A 22,825-nucleotide genomic window follows, 5' to 3' on the forward strand; every position below is an offset into this window, starting at 1 on the left:
AATTATCTTTTATGTAGCAGCAGATAATAAAAAGCACACATTTACTTTCCTGGGCAGGATGATGGGTATTCTACTCATTTAAAAAGTTGTTATGATTTTTAGGCTTCTCCCTTCATTTGTGTGTAATACAGCTTTTGTTGCACAGAAAATAATCTGCAGAGTTGCAAATGAAAACCTACAAAAAAGGGAGTTATTCTCTCTGTAGAAGACACTGCTCCTGAACTTCTTAAAACACCTTGTTTACCCAATAAAGTTATATGTAGGACGTTTGTTTAATGTCTGCCTCATGGCTGTATTTGGAACAACGCAGAATGAATGAGCAGCTACAACACACACTATCAGTTTTAACTGCATATTCGCTACAATACAGCTGATTGAACTATTGGAATACAGGACCTTGTCACTGTGAGTCGCTGCCCAGTGTAAGATCCATAAAACCATGTTAGATTCTGGTTGTACCGGTATTATATTTAGTAATTTCAAGAACATTTAAAAGGTAGTTCTGTGACACTTATACTCAAAGAGATCTTGATATTTTCCCTCTACTCACAGGATTCAAATTTAATTCCAAACAGCATCATAATATTCAAGTACTGTAGTATTTATAACACATTTCATTAAACTTCATTAAAAAGTAAAAACATAGTTTGGGACACTAGATGCATGGTAGCAATGTACCAGCAGCAAGAAAGACATCTATTTTTCTGTAGGATAAACAGTACAAGGAGTTGGTTTAGTTTGTCATCATGTGTGTAATCTGAGCATGCAGACCTCCTATTTGGCTGCAATTTGTATCAGTTAGTCATAAAACTTAAATAGATAGGTGCTAATATGAAAGATTCCTGAGCTCTTGTTAGAAAAGCTAATGTAAAGCATTAGGGCTCGAAACAATTCAATAAAATAAAAAGAATACCATAATTACATGCACATTTATTCTGGTATAACTCAAAGGTATGGCATAAATCAGTGAATAATTATAAAAATGGATCCCTTGAATACAGAGCTTTAGCTGTTAGTCTTGCTTAGCTTAAAGGCTTAACGTGAATGCAAACTGTTAGCCTTGGCTAGCTAGTTTGATTTCTAATACTTCATCATTTGAACATATAATGTACGCACCAGTTCCTTGTAAAAGTAGTAGTTCCTGTTTGTTCTGTAATGGTTTATGGCCATAAAGTGTTCATTTGAATGATACAAAAGGTCTGTTGGGTGAATTTAAGACAGAGGCACTGGCATTTTTCCTGAGCTCACTGTTTTATGTTTAGCTAACTGTTTTGGATCAAAATGACAAAGATGTAGCTTTATCATATAGCTTTGTTCAAAAGAACTATGCCTGTAGTAATAATTCATAATCCATTATCCTTTTCTAATACTAGGTGTGATTCAGAGGTATTTTTCTTTCAAAGTTAAAAAATGTTGACCAATTTACTGACTTTTGAGCAATTATGAGAATTTGAGTCCCACATCTCTCTGCCTGAGTTAGAAAAAGTAAATGTACTTATTATGTTTAACAAGAGAAAACTTTCATGGTGACTTGTATTTAGTAATGCACCACTTGTAGAGGTTTATGTGTTGTCTGCCTCGCAGTTACAAGCATTTGCTTGCTTGACACGTGGCTGCTAAAGCAACTACTAGTGCCAGTTGTGAGGCACTGATTCTTCATTAGGAGGGTTTGATCTCTAGGTGGTGTGTTTTAATGCACGTGTGTGTATGTGTGTGTATGTGTGTCTGTGTGTGAAAAGTGGAAGGCTTTTTTTGTTAAAATTCTGTGACCATTTTCTGTCTGTTAAAACGTTTTATGAGTCTCCCATAATAATAATGAGAAAAAAATGTGCTGATTCAGCATGCAGGTGTCTCAGCAAGCAAATGATCCGAGTGTGTGTTTGTGTAACTGAAATAAGTGCTGCCTCAGTTATTGGTACTGTTTAGTCCACATCTGCAGCTTGTGATGCTTATGTTTGTTTGTTTTTTTCAGAACTAACAGTTGCTTTAGATAATTTTTCATTTTGACTCCCTTTTTTTTTTTTTTTTCCAGAAAATATGATTTCTGTCAGCTTTTGTGCTCATTGCAGTTTGTCCATGACCAAAGAAATCTGAGATTTGCAACTGGACCACTAGCTTTGGGTGTACAATGTGCTCGCTGGTTTTGTAATTTATTCCTTTTTTGCTCTGAGGAAAATGTGAAAAGAGCATTTGGATTGACAAAAAAGGAAAAAGAAACATTCCACAAAGAAAAAACTATCATGGACACCAAAGACTGAGACATTTTGTAAAAAACAAAGGAAAAAAAAAAAGAATGAAAAATCCTTTTTGAGAGTTTTCAACCAGATGCATTCAATGCCAGGCATTTCACACAGGTGACTGTTCTTAACATGGATGTGTGACTTAATGAGTAGAGGGGGCCGTATGCTTCAGCTTCTGTCTCTAAAACAACAGATGGTGGTTTTCAGTAAGACTTTTGCCACTTGATTTAAGGGAAGGGGGCATATAAATCTTAATAAAAAGTAATGATAATTGCTCCTTGTGTGTGTCATTCTTGATCAGAAATCATTCAAAGCCTTATGATACCGGGTAACAATAAATACACCTCTTATCTATTTAGTTTTAATCTCAATACCTTGAATTTTATCCCTATTTCTAATGAAAATTAGACTGTAAATGCGCTTATTTCTGTCTATACTCAGTATGTCAAGATATTTATGACAACAGTTTGCCCCAAGGAGGACAGCCAGGAGTGGGAGTGTGTGTGTGACCAGTGATGTTGTGATCAATTATATAAAGCTCGAAGAAGTATGTGTAGGTCAAAGAGAAGCAGAGGATCTATTGAAGGTAAATCCTTCACATAAATTTAGCAGCATTTAATTAAAAGTTTTTTCAAATAAGTGAGGCTTTCCTGCTGAGTTCATTCTTTGAAGAATTTTACAATTGCCAAACTGGTCTACTAGACTAGACTAGACACAACTACAACAATATGTCTAAGTGCAAGGCAAGCTTTTCTTTAAGATGTTCCAGATGTTTTGGATGAAAGTGTTTCATTCAGTCAACTTAAATGATCACAGCAGTGGTAAATGAATTATATGATGATGCTAATCCTGATGACAACCTGCTCCCTCCTCATTTTGTTTTACACCTTACAAGTGTTGCAGTGGTAGAATTTTATCATCTTAAAGCAAACGGCTGCTTTTTGTGATGACACACTGTATACAGATGTTAAAGGATTGCAATTCATCTGCTGCAGAACAAAGTTTCAGGACTCATGTTAAAGAGGAGATGAGAAAATCCAGATGCGTCTGAAGCCAAAACCAGGGTGTGATGGTAATGTCTTAGACCGTACTTTCAGGGTTTGGTATGCAGATTGAGAACTCTGATGATGTCACCTTCATGATATGTTCCAGAAGAAGCCAACATCAAGTTCAGTCAGGAGCCCGAGTATTACAGTAGCATGAAAACCTAAGTTCAGCCTATAAATCAGTTTACTAATGAGAGTGGTGAAAGCAGAATTAGAAAGGATTTTCAGACCATTTAAATTTGTCTTCAACACACTTCTGATATACTACAGAGTATTAGAGAAGCAAAATGGCCGAAATGGCAGTAAAACGACACCTTGGAAAAAGTTCTAAAACACTGAGGTGACGCCAATGTAGTGCTAACTGTGCACTTCTCTGCAGCAACCGAATCTGTGTGAGTGAGGAAGTGGAGAAGGGAATTAAAACCAGTCAACTTTGCCTTCTCAGAGGCTTTTTCCATCAGACACAGTCAAAGCCTGAATGAGCTAACCCCCTCTTTTCAGGAGAAGGGAACAGTTGTTGAATCCGATCCAGCGTGGCACAGAAACAAAAGCTGGATCATTGAAAAAAAGAAAGAAAGAAGGAAAGGCATCTGGAAGCAGAGCATTCCTAGACATGACAGAATAATATACCTGTAGTTACTGGTCTCCTTGTGATTCACTGTTATGTTACCTGACTCTTTTTAATGCTCTTTAGTTTCCAAAGCAACATGATTGTCTCCTCTTAAGGGAGAAGTTTGGACCTCTGTAAGGCCCATGGTGTGGCTTTAGGGGCACATGGTAAAAGCGTTATGGCTCAAAGTGCCAGCAGATGTCTATAAAAGAAAAAAAAAACGATGCAGAGTGAAGGAAGGGCTCACAGTCTGCAGAGGGAGGAAAACTGCTCCTCTCGTACCCTCAGCAGCATGCCTCAGAGGACACGATATATCCAGTCTGCCTTAATGAGAAATCAGTCTGAACTCCATAGCAGCACATGTTTTTAGGTCCCAGCACCATAACTGTCTGTGAGACTAAAAACATGCGTCATACATTACATTCTCAGCAAGTTCTGAGCAGACTGAGCTGCAGACTTGGATACGAACTTGACCTTTGGTGCAGAGGCTTGCCACATCCTCTACCTCTTGCATCTGATGGAAACAAAGGCAACAGATGGTGAAATTAATATGACTTATGAGTCTGGTAATTCTTCCAACTACTTCTACAATTTTCTGTTGGAGCTACTGAAACGTTCAAGTTTATCTTTTTGTCTTTAAATCAATAGTTTTTATTTTGCTTGTATCTATGATCAGGGGAATCCTGCTTTACAGATACATATTTAAAAGGCATGAAAGAACAAGAAAATAAAATGCAATGCAAACTTATCTAAAACATTTGGTTTCCTCAATTCAGTGCCAAACCAGATGTTCGTCTTTAGATGTTTACCATCTCTCACATTTCTAGACTTCGGTCCCTGTTAAAGAGACACAGACTGGAAGTGGAGCATATGTTTAAGTGGATGGTGGGTGGTTACCATGTAGGTGTGTGAGATGGTGTTTGTGCATGGTAAGGCTTGTATGATCAGGTGGATGTTTTGAAACAATTTATTTGAACCTAAATCTGTCATTTACACACACACACACACACACGCACGCACGCACACACACACACGCATTTATATATATATATATATATATATATATATATATATATATATATATATATATACACATATATATGTGTATATATATATATATATATATACACATATATATATATATATATATATATATATATATATATATATATATATATGTATATATATATATGTATATATATATATATGTGTGTATATATATATATATATATATATATATATATATATATATATATATACATATATATATATATATGTATATATATATATGTGTATATATATATATGTGTATATATATATATATATACATATATATATATATATATATATATATATATATATATATATATATATATATATATATATATATATATATATATACATATATATACATATACATATATATACATATACATATATATATATATACATATATATATATACATATATATACATATATATATATATATATGTATATATATATATATATATATGTATATATATATATATATACACACATATATATATATATATATATATGTGTGTATATATATATATATATATATATATATATACACACACACATATATATATATATATATATATATATATATATATATATATATATATATATATATGTGTGTGTGTGTGTGTTTGTGTGTGTGTGTGAGAAAAGTGCTGTATAAATAAAGTTGCATTTGATTTGATTAAATATTACTTTTTGTAGCACAATAACTGTGTTGTCAGACTGTTATAGTGTTACCTTATGATTCTCGTGGAAGCTCTATGAATTATCCAAATCCCTGAGTTAGAAATCAGTCCTTCACAGAAAATGATGATTTCACAGGGAGATTTTCACATAAGTCATTCAAGTTGATCTGCAATTTTTCCAGTGATGTATTTCATACACTTCTGTGATTGTATGCCTCTCAGCACGTTGCTTGTCACACTCCATTTCATCTTGGACTTATCTGTTTTTCATCTTCAGTTTAAAGAGGAATAGATGTATACAGTGATATTATGTTGTCTAAATACAGAAGCACAGTGGAGCTGAAGCTAATGAAAACATTGCCTCTGTGGAGCTGACAAGTGTATTTAAAACAAGGGAAAGATTGCTTTCCAAATAACTCGCTGTCTTACTGGAAATGAGCCATTTATAATAATATTAATGATAAACAAATACGGGGATTGTTAAAAAAAAAAAAGATAATCTGTTTATCATTTTTGAGGGGGTGAAATGTTGGAAAAACCTCAAATCAGAACAAATGCAAAGCAGAATTGTGCTTCTGTTGCTGAGGTTAACATTAATTAAGTTAAAAGAAGTTTAGAAAATAATAATGAAATCTTAATTTGAATTTGAATGTTGACTGTAGTTGAATTGATGATGACAGTGAATATTGTGATTTGAGTTTGTAAAAAAAAAAAAAAGCATTGTAATATGTAATCTACAAAGGTAGTACAAGTATTATGGCAGATGTGATTTATAGCAGGTTTTATTTTATTTTATATGTTCTAGATTTCTCAATAAATTTAAATAAACTAAAAAAATTGAACAAACATTTAAAAAAAAAAAAGAATACATGTATTTACATTTTTAAATGTAAGAGATCTGTACAACTTAAAAGCTCGGTCTTGACATCTCTGTATTCCACGTATTCAGTTCAATCACTTGTTCTATAATATTATATCTGTCCTCTCCCTTCTTTCATCTCTCTGTCTCCTTGACTTCCATTCACACTCTGATAAGAGGAAAGGCAGAGCCAGATGTCAGTCTGGCCTTTCCAGATTCTTGAGACACATCCGAAAATGCTTTTCAGATGGTGGCTCAGGTTTACAGTGGAAGTGAAAGTTTTGTTGGTCATAGTGAAGCTTCAGCTCCATTCAGCTACATAGATCTTTTCTTTTGTTTTAAATGCAGCTGTTTTTGTTTGGTTATATGTTATTAAAAGTTGGGTTTACACACACTTTCAACAATAAACATTAAAGATTCCTCCAACATTTAAAGTCACATTGGCTCTACAACAAAAACCAGAAAATATCCTTTATGAAAGTATCCATTGGAAAACAGGCTGTATTTTGACCTAAAGCCAGGATGGTCCCTAAATAACTTAGCCTGGCTACAAGGAAGAACATTCCAGTGGCTTGGACCTAAAACACTTCCACATTTTCATGAAAAGTCCCAATTAAATGTTTTTTCTTCATTTTCTGGTGTTTGCAAATGTGTTTTTTCCCTTTCTTTTTCAGACAAGGCTTTCTGAGACATCATATGGACATCACCCATGACTAACGTCAGATTTCTCCTGAGAGATGTGGTCTGACTGCATCACATTAAGAACAGTCACATTAATGTTGGACTCATTGTCTTGTTCTTTTGTGCATTTAGCTGTTATTAATATGAGTTGTTCATTAGTAACAGTCTGTCAAAGCTGGAAAAGGTTAACATGGTGCTAAAACCTGGAATAACTCCACAGACAAGAAACAGATTGTGAGTACTTGCTACCAAAAACAACCCTGATGGTGAGTAAAATACAATAAAATCATAATCCCACTCCTTAAAATCTCATAAACCCATATGTATTCCAAACAGGAGATATACAACATTCATTCATTCATTTTCCAAACCGCTTATTCCAATTCAGGGTCACGGGGAAGCTGGAGCCTATCCCAGCTGGCTTTGGGCGACAGGCAGGGTACACCCTGGACAGCTCGCCAGTCCATCGCAGGGCCACACACAGAGAGATGAACAACCACACTCACTCCTAGGGGCAATTAACCTATCATGCATGTCTTTGGATGGTGGGAGGAAGCCAGAGTACCCGGAGAGAACCCACGCATACATGGGGAGAACATGCAAACTCCACACAGAAAGGCCACTGACCAAACCAGCCAAGGATCGAACCAGTGACCTTCTTGCTGTGAGGCCACAGTGCTAACCACTGCGCCACCGTGCAGCCCATTCTGTTGTTCTTCAACATAAAATTATAAAGACTTTGAATATGTACTTTGTACAATATGATCAAAAGATTATGACAATCAGTAGGAATCTCCGTGCACAGGGTACAATGGTGAATGTTAAAAATGGACACTGATGATCAGAAGGCCTTTTCTGGATCGCTTGCAGAAGTCACTGTGTGAACACAGTCCGCTGTGTGATCCACAAATGCGGATTAAAGCTTTATCATGCAAAGAAGAACAGTATTTAGAAATGCCTCCATCTTGTCTGGAAAACCATGTGCTGCAAACTTAAAGAGGAGAGGGACCAGCTAATTATCTGTGGACAGTTCAAAACTCTGCAACTAGGATGGTATGGGGTCACATAAGTGTCTGTGGTGTGGCCAGTTTCCTTCCTCTGTTAATGCCCCATAAATGCTAAAGTATATAAAGCTTTGTGAGAAACATCTGCATCTATTAGAGAGAATCTTTAATCTAATTGCTCATCTGATTGTTTCTGTCGTGCATGTCATTTCAATGCATTTACAAATTACATTTGCAATATAATGAGTTTAAGGGAACACTTGGAAAAACAGAGCCAGCAAAACGCAACAGGATTGTGGCGGATATGTTTTTATTTGAAACCGAAAGAGTTAAGGAATATTGAGCGTTTAGATCAGGGATCACCAATCCTGGTCCTCCACGGCCGGTGTCCAGCAGGTTTTCCAAGTGTCCCAGCTGCAACACACCTGACTCAAATCAATGTGTATTTAGCAGACATGAGCAGAACTTGTCTAAGGCTGAGACAGTAGTTTTCCAGCAGGGTCTGATCTGGACTTGTAGTGGCAGTTGGCCTTTGTTATAATTTCTATTTTGACAAATGTACACAGAAGTTGATATTGGCTCTGAGGGTTAAGGTCAGGCGATAAATGACTAAATTACTAATTGTGGGGCACTTTTTGTAAAGAAGCCACGAGAGACAGTCATGTTCTATGATATCCATTTGTGAGTCAAGTGGTAATGACAAATAAAATGAAGATGCTTAGGCTACATAGCAAAGGTTCTCTTACAGATGTCTAAGACTACAGCATGATTCAGGGGGAAAATACACAATGGAAAAACAGGACACAATGAAACCATCCAAACTTCAAATCTGGAAAAAGTTAAACTATTACTGACATCAACAAAAGGCACGAAGCCATAAAAAGTTTGGACAGTACTTGTATTCCTTACAATCCACTGTGTTATTGATAGTTAGGATTGACATTTGCTCATTGACTGTAGTTTTATAACAAGCTATTATTCTATGCAGTTCACCAGAATAATATCTGGGATGTAATGGATTAACACCCTGTTTTGAGCCAACAGATGGTTGGATCAACTGTCTACAGGCAGTTAAAGATTGCCGTAATGAGAGTGATGTTTTTCCATTGAGAAGGCCGAGGAATCCAGCTACAAGCAGATGCAACTTTAGGCTTAAGAGGAAGCTACCAACAATTCCCCTCATTCCCAGATAAACAGATCCTTCTGTCCCAGAAGCACTTAGGTTTACTTCCAGTTTTTCAAGTGAAAAGTCATTGTGAGGCAGCAGCAAAAATCTGAAGTTGTGTTCTTTTTATGTGAGGTTTTGCATTTAATGTTATGACATCACACGTTCAGTCTAAGTAATGTTTTAACAAGGAACTCCCTGCCGACCTTCCCCCTCTGGCTCTGCAGCCAAGCAGTGGAAGTTCCCGCTGGAGACAACAACCATTTCCTCACAACCCAGCCTACGTTCCAGAGACCCTGTTCAGTCCCTGTAAACAACATTCCTGCTTTGGCAAACAAAAGCTACAAAAATCATGTGTCATGTTTGATTGAAAGCTTCTTCTCAATGTCATCTGTTTCTCTACCTCTGTCTTTATTGCTTTACTACTAAGTCATCCTTTTCTCGCTCTTCTCTTCTGTTGGAATTTCTGAGTTTTATGGCAACGACCGCATCTGGTGAGCAACCAAACTGTACTTCACATTTGAATCCTTTTCATTTTTATCATTGCTTGCCCAAAACCCCAAACCTCTTCAACCTCAGAAAGGCAATAAAATCACAACTGTCTTAAAAAGGGAACAATTATGTTTTTTTTGTTTATATTTCTTTGGTTGACACTTGTTCAATACAATTTGACCTGACTTAGCTTGCTTTCTGTAACAGGTAATAATCTATATGTCAACCACCCCCCCTCTACATGTCTGGGATCAATGCTGATACTAACATTGTGCTTCTGGAGTTCTTTAGATAAATAATGATGGTGCATACTTACATTTGTATTTTGATGACAACAAATTTCACTTTCAGCTAAGAAAAAAGTGGAGGTATTTTTATTTTTTTTGTCAATAGACATGACAAAAAGCAAAGACAAAACAAACTAACTTAAATGACAGGATGATCCATGAATGAAGGGAGAAGAAAGAAAATGAATAATAAAATAAGATAAGAAAATAAATTGTGTGTGTATGTGTGTGCGTGCATGTATGTCTACATGTGCTTAATGTAAGTATGAAGAAAAACAACATACTGAAGCTAAGAAGATACTGTGGGTTAGGATTGTCAGAACTCATGCATAAATTTGCTTATGAATGGGGACCAAGTCTTACAGAAACAAGGTGTGCTGTGATTCATGGAGGCAGACATTTTTTCCAGGGAGATTTGGTCTGTTACCAGGTCCTTCCAGAAGGTGATATTCAAGGGGTTTCTTGTTTTCCAGTTCAGGAGGATTGCTTTCTTGGCAACCACCAGAGCTGTAAACAGTGTAATCTTAATGTGAGTGTGTAGTTGTAAAGAAAATATGTCTCCAATGGAGGTAATTTTGTGTTGTTGGATAGTATCAATAACTCTTAAACTGATGGACTGCTGCTTCAGATTCTGCCCTTCACCCTCTTTTCTTTGGGCTGTTCACTTTGAATGGACTTTTTCCTGTTTACCTCTACCAGTTTACATTAACCAAACATTTGACCTGTTAAGAAGAGGAGTTACAAAAACATAACACAGTATCAGTGACATCTTATATGACATTATTCGCATTGTTTTTATTCAAAACCCACGTACACAACTCATTTATTTGAACACAAACCCAAAAGTCCAGCACAAACATTTACAAAGGACAAGTACTGATACAGGTGTATCTGTGTAGCTTAATAGCTTAATGTAAAAGTCTCTGGGTGTTTGGTTTAGTTGTTTTACATCCTATAGGTTTTCACTGTCTCAGTCTCATGTGTCCTGTGTTTTATCTTTCTTCAGTTTGTGTAATTTGTGTAGTTTGTATTATTCCTGCCTCCTGTCACATCAGCCTACATTTGGGTCCACATCCTCTAAGTTATAGAATGAACTGGTAAACCATGGACCAAGAAGACCTCAACAATTACGAGGAAGATTTTGTGGAGATGCCACATATACCAATGGCAGCAGCAAGGAGGTTTATGGATCTGTTGAATGACAAACCCTGACATGGCAGTTCTCTGTCTACCTGATCTCAGTCTCCAACTACCTGGTCCAAATCTTTTGTGTCCTCTCCAATGCTTCATCTTCCTTTGTCTGATCTGCAGCGCTCCAGTGTCCCACCCCAGTGCCCAGGCCCTTTCCACTGTCCCATGCTGGCGCCCAGGTCCTCTCCAGTGCTTCAACTTCCTGTGTCTCTCATGTCATCTTCTTAGCTTCAGCATCCCACACCGGCACCCAAGTTCTGTTCAGGTCTTGAAGGAGGGTCCCAGGATGGAACTTTTCTCCTTCAACTCAAGTTTGCGTTTCTGAGCGACTCCTGGAATGGGATGCTCATCTGCCTCTTGTTATTACAGTTTCTAAGGAGGTCACTCCTCCTCTGCCTCTGGTTCCTATTCTCAAGGTATCCCCTGAGTGAGATGCTTACCCTTCACCTTTTGCTCCAGTTCCTGGCTGTACCCACTCCTCTTGGTTACAGCTTGTGTGTCTAATGGGTTTGCAGCCTTCAGGCATCCTGTGACTTGTCACTGGTGCCCCTGATCCTTCACCCCAGGATCTCTGGCTATCTACATATGCAAGCCTTGCCTCGTTTGTTATGTCCCATTACTTTATATGGAAATCTGACTGTGTAATCTCCACGTGACCATTGGTTGACTGCTTTGTTTCCGACTTACTACTGGCTGCACTGCTTCTTCCGGGATTTGCTGCCTCATCATCATCGTCAGCTGGGCCGGCTGGTCAGTCCTATTTAAAGAGCAGGCTGGCAATCGTTCGTGGCAGCTGAGTGTTGATTGCTCAGTTTGCCTTACTTTGCCTTGGTTGTCAGCCTGGAAAGTGGTTTTGTGGTGAAGTACAGATTTGTGCCTTGTACCTTTGTTTTGTTCACCCAGTAAGGGCAAGGATTGTTCTTTCATAATTTTAGTTCAGGTTATGGCTTTTGTGGTTTTCACCTTGTTTTGAGTGATATCTTTCTGTACCCTGATTCCTGCCTAGTTGTCACGGGCAACTTTCATGCCTGCAAATAAACACCTTTTATTTAAAAGAACTTATTTGTGGGTTTAATGCTGAAAAATCTCTCCCCATTTTCACTGGCAAGCTGGGGGTTTTAAACGTCAGTGACCACACAAAAGTGTCCTGCCTTGCCAGCCCTCAGCCACCCGGCTGCCTTGTGTGCTGGGAAGTTTGTTTTGGCCCTCCACCCAGCTAGCTTTGGACTTATCTTTGAACTTGTTTTTGGCCATCTGAACGCTGTCTTTTGATTAAATATCCACAATAAATCTTTTGTTCCAGCACTGATAAACTTTTTTTTAGGTTAGTGTTGGTTTAGATACAGAAAAATTTGCTCTTCTGGCTGCACTTGCTAGTTGATTTTTAGCTTTGGCTTCAAGTCTGGAAAGCTTCAATTTCACCAAAGTGAGTGACCTGAAAGTTTACTCATTTGTGCTTTATTCAGCCCAACTTATTCAATCATTAAAGTGTTGTCACATAAAGTATGATGTAGGCCTCTACTTTTGGCAAATAAAATGCTATTGAGTGCAAATGGCACAAAAGTGATTAAAGTTGAAGTGAAGTTGTTTAATATTAGGGCTGATTACCTTGGTTAAAAGAACATTTCCATAGAAATTCCAGTAGCTTCTGCTTGCATGACAGTTGGTGACTAAAACTGTGTGCATGAACCATCTACAGGTTTGGTCCTGCTTAGTAAGCTTTGATATGAACCAAATGGAAAGTTAGGCCCAGCCACACTAAAAAAGCAGTGCACAGATGAACAACTCCACCCAGTTAATTAGCTCAGGAGGAAGTGGGTTTGGTAAGGAAGTAAAATACTTCAACGGGAGAGAAGAGATTAATCTTGGCTAACAAAAAGTACAAAATATTATGCTGTCAAATTCACAAGAAGCTTTGTCTATATCAACATACCTGAAATATAAACAACCATTTGTTTCCGAAGTTAGTTTAATGGACTCTGCCTTAAATGCCTCCTTACCTTTTCAAGACATCCCTGTTATTTGTCAGAGCTGCTGATCTACATTTCTGTCTTTATTGTTGCTCTGATCATGCACACAGTGTGGCTGGTTAGTTTTTGTATAAATCCACACAAAGGTCAGACGGACCATTGACCCTGCTACCATGCATTATTACAGTCATCTACTTATCACTAAACATGTCTCAATCTACTACTGAACATGTATGTAATGTAGCTCTTAAAACATCTTCCATTCACAGCCAAAACCACCACAAAGAAAGTGGTTGGACAAAGTCAGGGATGGTGAAGTTCCTTGGCAGACGTTTGAACTTGTACCAAGAAAAATGCATATGGGGCAATTTTTTGTTAGTGCTGGCTCACATTTAAAGTACTCAAGCATCCCAGTATCCCAGTCAGAAATAATATTTAACCAGACTATATATATATATATATATATATATATATATATATATATATATATATATATATATATATATATACACACACACACAATTATATATTTTAGGCGAATTAACTTTTTTTAACATGTCTCTGCAGAAGAGACCCAGGTGATAATAATTTAAATATGTTTCACAAAAACTGTCCTACTGTGGTTTTGCATATATATATATATATATATATATATGTATATATATATATGTATACATATATATATATATATATGTATACATATATATATATATATACATATATATATATATATATATATATATATATATATATATATATATATATATATATATATATATATATATATATATATATATATATATATATATATATATATATACATATATATATATATATATATATATATATATGCAAAACCACAGTAGGACAGTTTTTGTGAAACATATTTAAATTATTATCACCTGGGTCTCTTCTGCAGAGACATGTTAAAAAAAGTTAATTCGCCTAAAATATATAATTGTGTGTGTGTATATATATATATATATATATATATATATATATATATATATATATATATATATATATAGTCTGGTTAAATATTATTTCTGACTGGGATACTGGGATGCTTGAGTACTTTAAATGTGAGCCAGCACTAACAAAAAATTGCCCCATATGCATTTTTCTTGGTACAAGTTCAAACGTCTGCCAAGGAACTTCACCATCCCGTGGAAGGGGGTGGGGGTGGGGGGGTGGGGGGGCGTGGGAGGGAGGGGAATGGTTGGGAATGGGTGGGGTAGGAATAGGGTCCATGGCGGAGGGGATCCTCCCGTTGGCGGCAGTCTTGGCGTTGCTGGTGGCACCGGGCCCCGGACCTGGATGGATATCTGGGTGGGAACCGGGGACTCTCCGGCCCCTGGAGTGCTGGCGCTGGGCCGCCGGGGATGGGGTGACAACCGGGGCCTCCTGCAGCACCTGGTGGGCCGGGACTTGCCCTTCTGCCCTGGTTGTCCCGGTGAGGTGGGGGCACCTACTGCGGCCAGCTGAGGAATTGGTCGCCCAGGGGAGGAGTCCTTCTCCCCTGGTTGTGCCCCTCCCCATGCCCCCCTCCTCTTCCGTCACCCCGGCGGCCACCTGCCCGACTAAATTTTAATTGCAGCATAGACACCATTATACATTTAGGGTTTCGATGGGACAGGCACCTTGGCCATGGGGGGTGGACAGGAGCTATAGCGGTGGCCCTTGCCCATCCCCTCCCATTGGGGTCTTTCTCCCCTCGATTTTACTCACAACCTAGACACTATTACATTTACACAAGCAGCACACACACTTAACACACACACAGAGACACTCACATGAACAAGGGAAAGCTGAGGAGGGGGGGTCTGGCTGTCTGGCAGCAGCTGGACCCACCACCCGGGCGGGCGGGTGGGAGGGGGCAGGGGTCTTCCATTAACTGGATAGGAAGCAGCTGGAGGGTTGTGGGGAGGGGTTGTTGGGGGGATGGTCTACGGACATGTCCTTGTCCTTGGGGATCCCCTGGTATCGTGGTGGCGCCGGCCAGCGATGGTTTTGCTCTGGGTGGGCGGGGCCCACTGGGTCTTGGCCGGGGCTCTGCCAGGGGGGGTACGGGTGATCCTGGCACCTGTGGGGTGCCGGCTCTCTGTGCGGCCCGTCACCCTGTGCTACCCGGTGCCCCTGCCTCGTCGCGCCAGGTGGCGCCTGCTTGGAGGCTTCCACTGCTCTGGGCTTGGCGGACGGTGGCTCTCTCTGCTTTGCCTGCCCGGGCTCTGTGCGCGGTGGGCTTGCCGGACCCTGGGGGCCTTGGCTTCCTCTCCTACGCCTCGGGTCGTGGTCGTGCTCCCCGAAAAGCACTCAGCTGATCTTTGATTGCATGATCACAGGTTGAACACTCACAAGTGCATGCCCACAAAGCGCTCATCTTCCCATCTGCTTCCTACTAAATGTTGCTGATGACTCTCTGTAGGTATGTTTAATAACGGTTGGTATTGTAATTGTTATTTTATTATTTCATTTACTTTTTTTACTTTTATTTTTCTTTTTTTTTTGTCTGTTTTTGAATATTGTCACTATCCTACTTTTGTCTTGTTGTATTTTTTCAGTACTTTATATTGTTTTGCAAATACTGTAACTTTAGCAGCTTAGACACGCCTTTCTTTTCTCTCTCTCTTTTTCCTCCTTTCATTTCCTCTTTTTTTTCCTCTTTCCCTGCCAGGTCCAGCTCGGCCATATCAAGACTGACGATGATTGCAAAATGATGAAAGGAAAAAAATAAAATAAATAAAATAAAATAATGATCATAATAATAAAAATATTCAGATTATCAAGGGCAGCTATATACATGAGATGTCTCCCTTGACAGAGCAAATCTGTCTGGCAAAAATATGGCACGCAGATTGCTGTTCTGTATGCTGAGATGCTGGACAGGACAGGTAAAAAAAAAAAAGGATACGCCCTTAAATATGCCAAACCTCAAGATTAAATTACTTTAAAACGGGCGAGTTATAAAAAAATTCACTCCCCCCACAGTTGTCATGAAGGTAAACCTGACCTATAAACCAAAAATGGATTTTTGAATCCAGCTATAAACATGTTTATTTCTGCTATGAAGTTGGCCTTTTAAACATGGGAGTCTATGGGGATTTGCTCTGTTTTGGAGCCAGCCCCTAGCGGATGAAGGGGGAACTGCAGTTTTATGCACTTCTGCATAGGCTTCACTTTTGACCGCCAGAAGTTGCCGCTTGAGTCACACACATCCCGCAACACTATCATATTTTACTATCATCGGTGATTTGTTGCAATAGTTTCTACCGCCGAATGAGCTGCAGGTGCTGCCAATGATGGTTACCTTGGCAACACCACAACAAGAGACATCAAATAGTCCCCTCAGCTGCTTCTTGTTAAAAACATTGTTTTAACAGTAAAAACATTAGTAATAATCTATTATTTTCTTTGTGAGTGACCATGGTATAAGCGGGATAATGCCCTCCGATGTGTCCATAATCAGAATTTAACGGACTTCACGGAAGCAACCGTCTGCCAAGGTTATTGTTATTAATGGCCACCAATCAAAATGTTGAGGGGGCGGGGTTGGATATCCAGCCCCATCCATTATCCAGCCCCGCCTCATTCTCCAGTCTGCAGCCAAGACCCTCTCACCGTCCGTGACGCCTCTGCGTTGTCCATTAATTTCTGAAAAGGGAGAGAGGAGGGAGAAGGGTCGCAGGTAAGTGACGGGGGAGGACGCAGGTAAGTGACGTAATGCTGTAGGCAAGTAGTGAGGTTGAGACGGCGGAGTCCCACTAGGCAAACGTAAACTATTCATTCATTCATTTATTAATGTGTGCGTTTTGCCAAATTAATCTGAAATTAATTTGAACATTCTCCTAAGTAGGTAAATAGTGTCCCTTTAAGGTGCATTCTGGAGCACAACGAGGAGGATTTGGCCAGCCTGACGGACTTCATAGATCAGTGTTTCGACAGAGTTGTCATGGGGAAGCCAAAGCAAACATCGACCCCAGCCGCATCATCTCAGGCTAAAAGACAGCGGAACGAGGATTCATCCGGAGCCATTTCGTCGCCGGGGAACGACACGACCGATGTTCTTATTTCTATCGATAAAAAGCTCAGTAGTTTCGATGCACGCTTGAGCCTGGTGGAGATTCTCCACAAAGAGTTTCAGGCCTTGCGGGAATCACTGGAATTCAGCCAGAAGCAAGTGGAAACACTGGCCACAGAAAACGCGGTCCTCGGAGAGTCGGTTAAATCCCTCACCGAGGGATTGACCAGAGTCTCCGAGGAGAACAAGAAGATGAAGGAAGCGGTGCTGGATCTGCAAGCCAGAAGCATGAGGGACAACTTGGTGTTTGCAGGGATTCCAGAACAAGCAGATGAGGACCCCGAGACCACAGTCAAAAACTTCATCCAGACTCATCTAAAGCTCCCGGAAGAAACGGTGGGGAACATCGCCTTTCACCGAGTTCACCGTCTGGGCGGAAGGAAACCCGGAGCCGGCCGGCCACGGCCCATCGTAGCCAAGTTTGTTAACTACAAACAAAAGGAGCAGGTGAAGAGTCAGGGCCGTGAACTTCGGGGCCTTCATTATGCAGTTAATGACCAGTTTCCAAGAGAGATCCTGGATCGGCGGAGAGTTTTGTTCCCTATCAGGAGAAAATCCATCGCCGAAGGAGCTCGCGCTGTCATCGCCGTGGATAAATTATTTATCAATGGACAGTTGTACCGCGACCCAAACATCACTACGTGGCTCTACTGACTTGTTGGTATGTTCCTTAATAATCTTAAATCTTAAATAAGTTATGCCATATTTGTAATACTGTGGTTTCAAAATAATTATCAGTATTTTCTCCACCCGTCTCTGCTACACCGTTCTCGTCACGGATGTTTCTTTTACATTATTTTCTTCCTTTGGCACGGTCACTTTTTTCTCTTTTCACTTTTCTTTGTTTGAACCCTTTCACTTTTATCAGTAATGTCACCTACTTCTCTATTTATATGTTTCATGGCGCACGCACAAGATTAAACATCGGACACAACGTTATGCATGATTCACACATACACTCACAGTTCAGTATGAGGAAAGCACACATAGAGACACTTAACGCGCAGATCCAGGTACCGCACACAGCTGACAGGCGCACAAGCAGCGGGTTACACACAGACACACGCTGTGGTAATATGCACATAACCTCCATCTCTGCTGGTTTATGGATACACTGAGGTTTGTAATATGCAGATAGTCTTCGTTTTTGTTGGTTTATGGATGCACTGAGGTTTGTCTCTTGGAATGTGCGTGGAGCTGGTACAAGAGAGAAGAGGTTAAAAATTCTTAATCAGATGCGTGAAATGAAGGCAGACATCGTTCTCCTGCAGGAGACTCATTTATCTAATTCAACAATAAATCTTTCAACGGACCAGTTTCCACATGTTTACTCAGCTTGCTATAATTCCAGACAAAGAGGAGTAGCCACTCTTATTAATAAAAGTTTAAAATTTGACATTGATCAAACAATCACAGATCCAGAAGGCAGATTTTTAATAGTTACATTATCTATTCAAAATGTTAAGTTAACTATTGCAAATGTTTATGGCCCAAATGTTGATGACTCCTCCTTTTTTCACTCCCTCTTTACTTCGCTCTATGATCACTTAGATAACACAATCATTGTAGCAGGGGACTTAAATGTTATTCTTGACAAATACAGTTCATCAGGGAAGTATCGAGGTTGGAAATCAGCTGAAACGGTTAAACAGTACATGAAGGATTTTGGTCTTTGCGATGCATGGCGTTCTCATCACCCGACACTGAGAGAATACACTTTCTTCTCTTCAGTTCACCATACCTATTCTAGACTAGATTACTTCCTAATCAGCAGTTCACTCATGAGTGACATATCAGAGATAAAGATCCATCCCATAAGCTTCAGTGATCATGCATCTGTATCATTAACCCTTAGAAGTAAAAACTGTAAGCCAGCCACTAGAAACTGGAGATTTAATACATCATTACTTAAAGATTCTGAGTTTATCAGTTACTTTAAAAGAGAATGGTCCTCATATCTAGAAAACAATAACAGACCAGAAACTTCAGCGTGTGTTCTGTGGGAAGCAGGAAAAGCAGTAATGAGAGGGAAAATAATATCCTTCTCTTCCCATAAGAAAAAGAAGGAAACTTTGAGAACATTAGAATTAGAACTCAGAATTAAATCACTAGAGGAAGCTTACCATGTCTCCCCAGAAGAACACACACTGAATGATATTAGAAAAGCCAAATTAGAACTTAATGAAATAATAGATAAAAGAACACAATTCATGGTGCAAAGACTTCGATTGGACAATTTTGAACATGGTAACAAATCTGGAAAGTTCCTGGCTAACCAACTAAAGGCAAATAAGGAGAAAACAACAATTTCCTCTATAAAAGATTCAGAAGGAAATATCAGCCATGATCCTGACATGATAAACAATACTTTCAAAGAATTTTACAAAGCATTATATTCATCACAAATAAATCCAACAGATGAGAATATTAACCAATTTCTTAGCAGCATCAATCTTCCTAAAATAAATCAGGAAAATAAAATGGCTCTAGATTCACCTATTTCAGTTCATGAGCTCCATGAAGCTCTCCACCGTATGCCAAATAATAAAGCACCGGGTCCAGATGGTTATCCAGCTGAATTCTACAAAGAATTCTGGACCACACTGGCTCCAACCTTTTACAGCATGGTATTAGAAATAAAGGAAAAGCAAAAAATACCCTCCAATATGAACTTGGCGAATATTTCAGTCCTATTAAAACCAGGAAAGGACCCTACACTCCCATCCAGTTACCGTCCAATTTCATTAATAAACGTAGATCTCAAAATAATCAGCAAAGCTCTAGCCAGAAGGATAGAGAAAATAACCCCTTCCATTATTCACCCTGATCAAACAGGCTTTATAAAAGGTAGACATTCCTACACTAACATGCGCAGATTAATTAACATAATAGATTATTCAACTCTACACAATCTGAAGTCCACAGTTATATCTTTAGATGCAGAAAAAGCATTTGACCGTGTAAACTGGAAACTTTTATTTGCAACTTTAAAAGAATTTGGGTTTGGGTCATCATTTATTGACTGGATAAAAATATTATACAACAACCCAAATGCATGTGTGAAGACTAATGACAAAACTTCTCCAAACTTCTGCTTACAGAGAGGCACCAGACAGGGCTGCCCACTTTCTCCATCACTCTTTGCCATATTTATTGAACCTCTGGCAGCTGCCATAAGACAAAACCCAGAAATCAAAGGAATTCAAGCTAAAAATATTGAACATAAAATTAGTCTTTACGCAGATGACATTTTACTTTTCCTTAACAACTCACAAACAACACTTTCTCAAACAATCACACTAATTAATACATTCTCTTCAATATCAGACTATTCTATTAACTGGTTAAAGACTACAGCAATGCCAATTAACTGTGACTTTAAAAACATATCTAACACCACTATACAGTCAGGAAATATTAGTTATTTAGGTATAATAATCTCTCCCAGACTAACCGAACTAATAAAGTTAAATCATGATCAGCTAATAAAAACAGTAGAGGATGACCTCTCAAGGTGGAACCGCTTGCCCATATCACTCATGGGGAGGGTTTCCACTGTTAAAATGATGGTTTTACCAAAAGTTAATTACCTTTTCTCAATGGTTCCCATCAGACCATCCTCCACTTGGTTTAAATCACTAGACTCCCACATATCCAGATTTCTCTGGAAAAACAAGCCATCCCGCATTAGTCTAAAAACTTTACAACAGACCAAAGACAGAGGTGGGTTGGACCTGCCAAATTTTAATCAATATTTCTTATGTAATAGGCTGCAATGCATCTCCAAGTGGCTTAATCCAAGTTCTTTGGATGAGCCATGGCTGGATGTTGAGCAAGCATTGTGTGAGGATTTAGTCATCTCTGATTTACCATTCATCAGCTCAACTGTCAAGTCATATAAGTGTTTTAAAAGCATTAACATCAGCTCCAGTTTAACGGCTTGGTGGGAATTCCTGAAAGTAACCAAGTCTGCGCTTATTCCATGTAAGCTCACACCCATCTGGAACAATCCTGACTTCCTGCAAAACAAAAAGATGATAAACTTCCCTCGGTGGAAGAATAAAGGAGTAAAGCAGTTAGAACATATAGTAGAAAATGGAAACTTTCTGCCATTTGATGCAATTTCTTCACGGTATGAATTCAGCAGCACCAAATTCTTAGAATACCACCAACTTAAATCTATCATAAGTAAGAAATACACCACTGATCAACTAAACTTACAGTTACCTATAAGGGTTGCAGAATTCCTAAATCTTAAGGCCCCGAAGCTACTATCCAAAATATACAGATTACTATTGAAGCTAGAAGATTCCATCTCTCTCCCAACTTCTAAATGGGAAGCAGACTTATCCAGCAACTTCAATCAAAATGAATGGTCACAAATCTGCTTAAACACATTCAAAATGACTAAGAATTCAAGCATGCAATTAATACAATTCAAAATTCTACACAGAACTCATTATACGGGACACAGGATGTTCAAGATGGGTCTGTTACACTCACATATCTGTTCACACTGTACTGACAACATGATTGACAGCTACTACCATGCCTTATGGTCTTGTCCACCTGTCCAGAGATTCTGGCTCCAGGTATGTAAAGATCTGTCAGACTGGTTTAAATGTAATATCCCTGCAAACCCCAAATTGTGCCTATTGAGTCACTTAGGTGAAAATAACATAGGGTTTAATTTAGCAAAACCAATCCTCAGCAGCCTGTGCATTGCAAAGAAAACTATCCTTGTGAACTGGAAAAGCAAACAGAATCTGTGTATCCAGCAGTTTAGAAATCTGTTATTAGATTACATCAGCATGGAAATGATGTCTGCCTCCTCAAAGGATCAGTCAGTTGAATTTCACTCTCTCTGGTCTCCTGTGATCAACTCCATCACTTAGTGTAGGGGGGAGAGTGTGACCTCATCCTGCTCAGGGCTAGGGAGTGGCTGGGTGGCTCAGGTGGCTATGGGTCTGGGGTGGACCCCTGGACGGGGATCTTGGCTGCTTCATTACTGGGGGGGCTAGGTTTCCAGACCTGGCGGGAGGCCTTGGGTTGATCAATGGTTGGAGTTGCCTTTTGGCGGTGGGGCGAGGTCGCTGGCGGGGGCTGGATCGGCGGGTATTGGCTCCGTGACGGGTGGCCGTGCCGCTGTGGGGTGGGCGGGGTGCGGGTCCTGGGCTCCGGTGCCCGGGGCTATCCCCTGCTTCTCGGGGATGGGGGGTCGGCCCTGCCGTGGGGGGGTTGGGCTGACCTGGACCTGCCGCTGCAGCGGGGGCGGGTCCGTGCCCTGGTGCCCGGCAGAGGGACCCGGGCCCAAGATAGTTGAGGATGGGGGATGCCTGTGTATATATGGGGTGTGTATGGAGGAGTGTAGTGGTACATGAATGTATGGGGGGTAGGGGTGCGTGTATGTGGGAGTGTGTTGAGGCATGTATGTGTGGGGGTGTATGTATGAGGGAGTGCGGTGGTGTATA

Source organism: Telmatherina bonti, assembly GCF_933228915.1.
Source record: "Telmatherina bonti genome assembly, chromosome: 2".
NCBI classification, from domain to species: Eukaryota; Metazoa; Chordata; class Actinopteri; order Atheriniformes; family Telmatherinidae; genus Telmatherina; species Telmatherina bonti.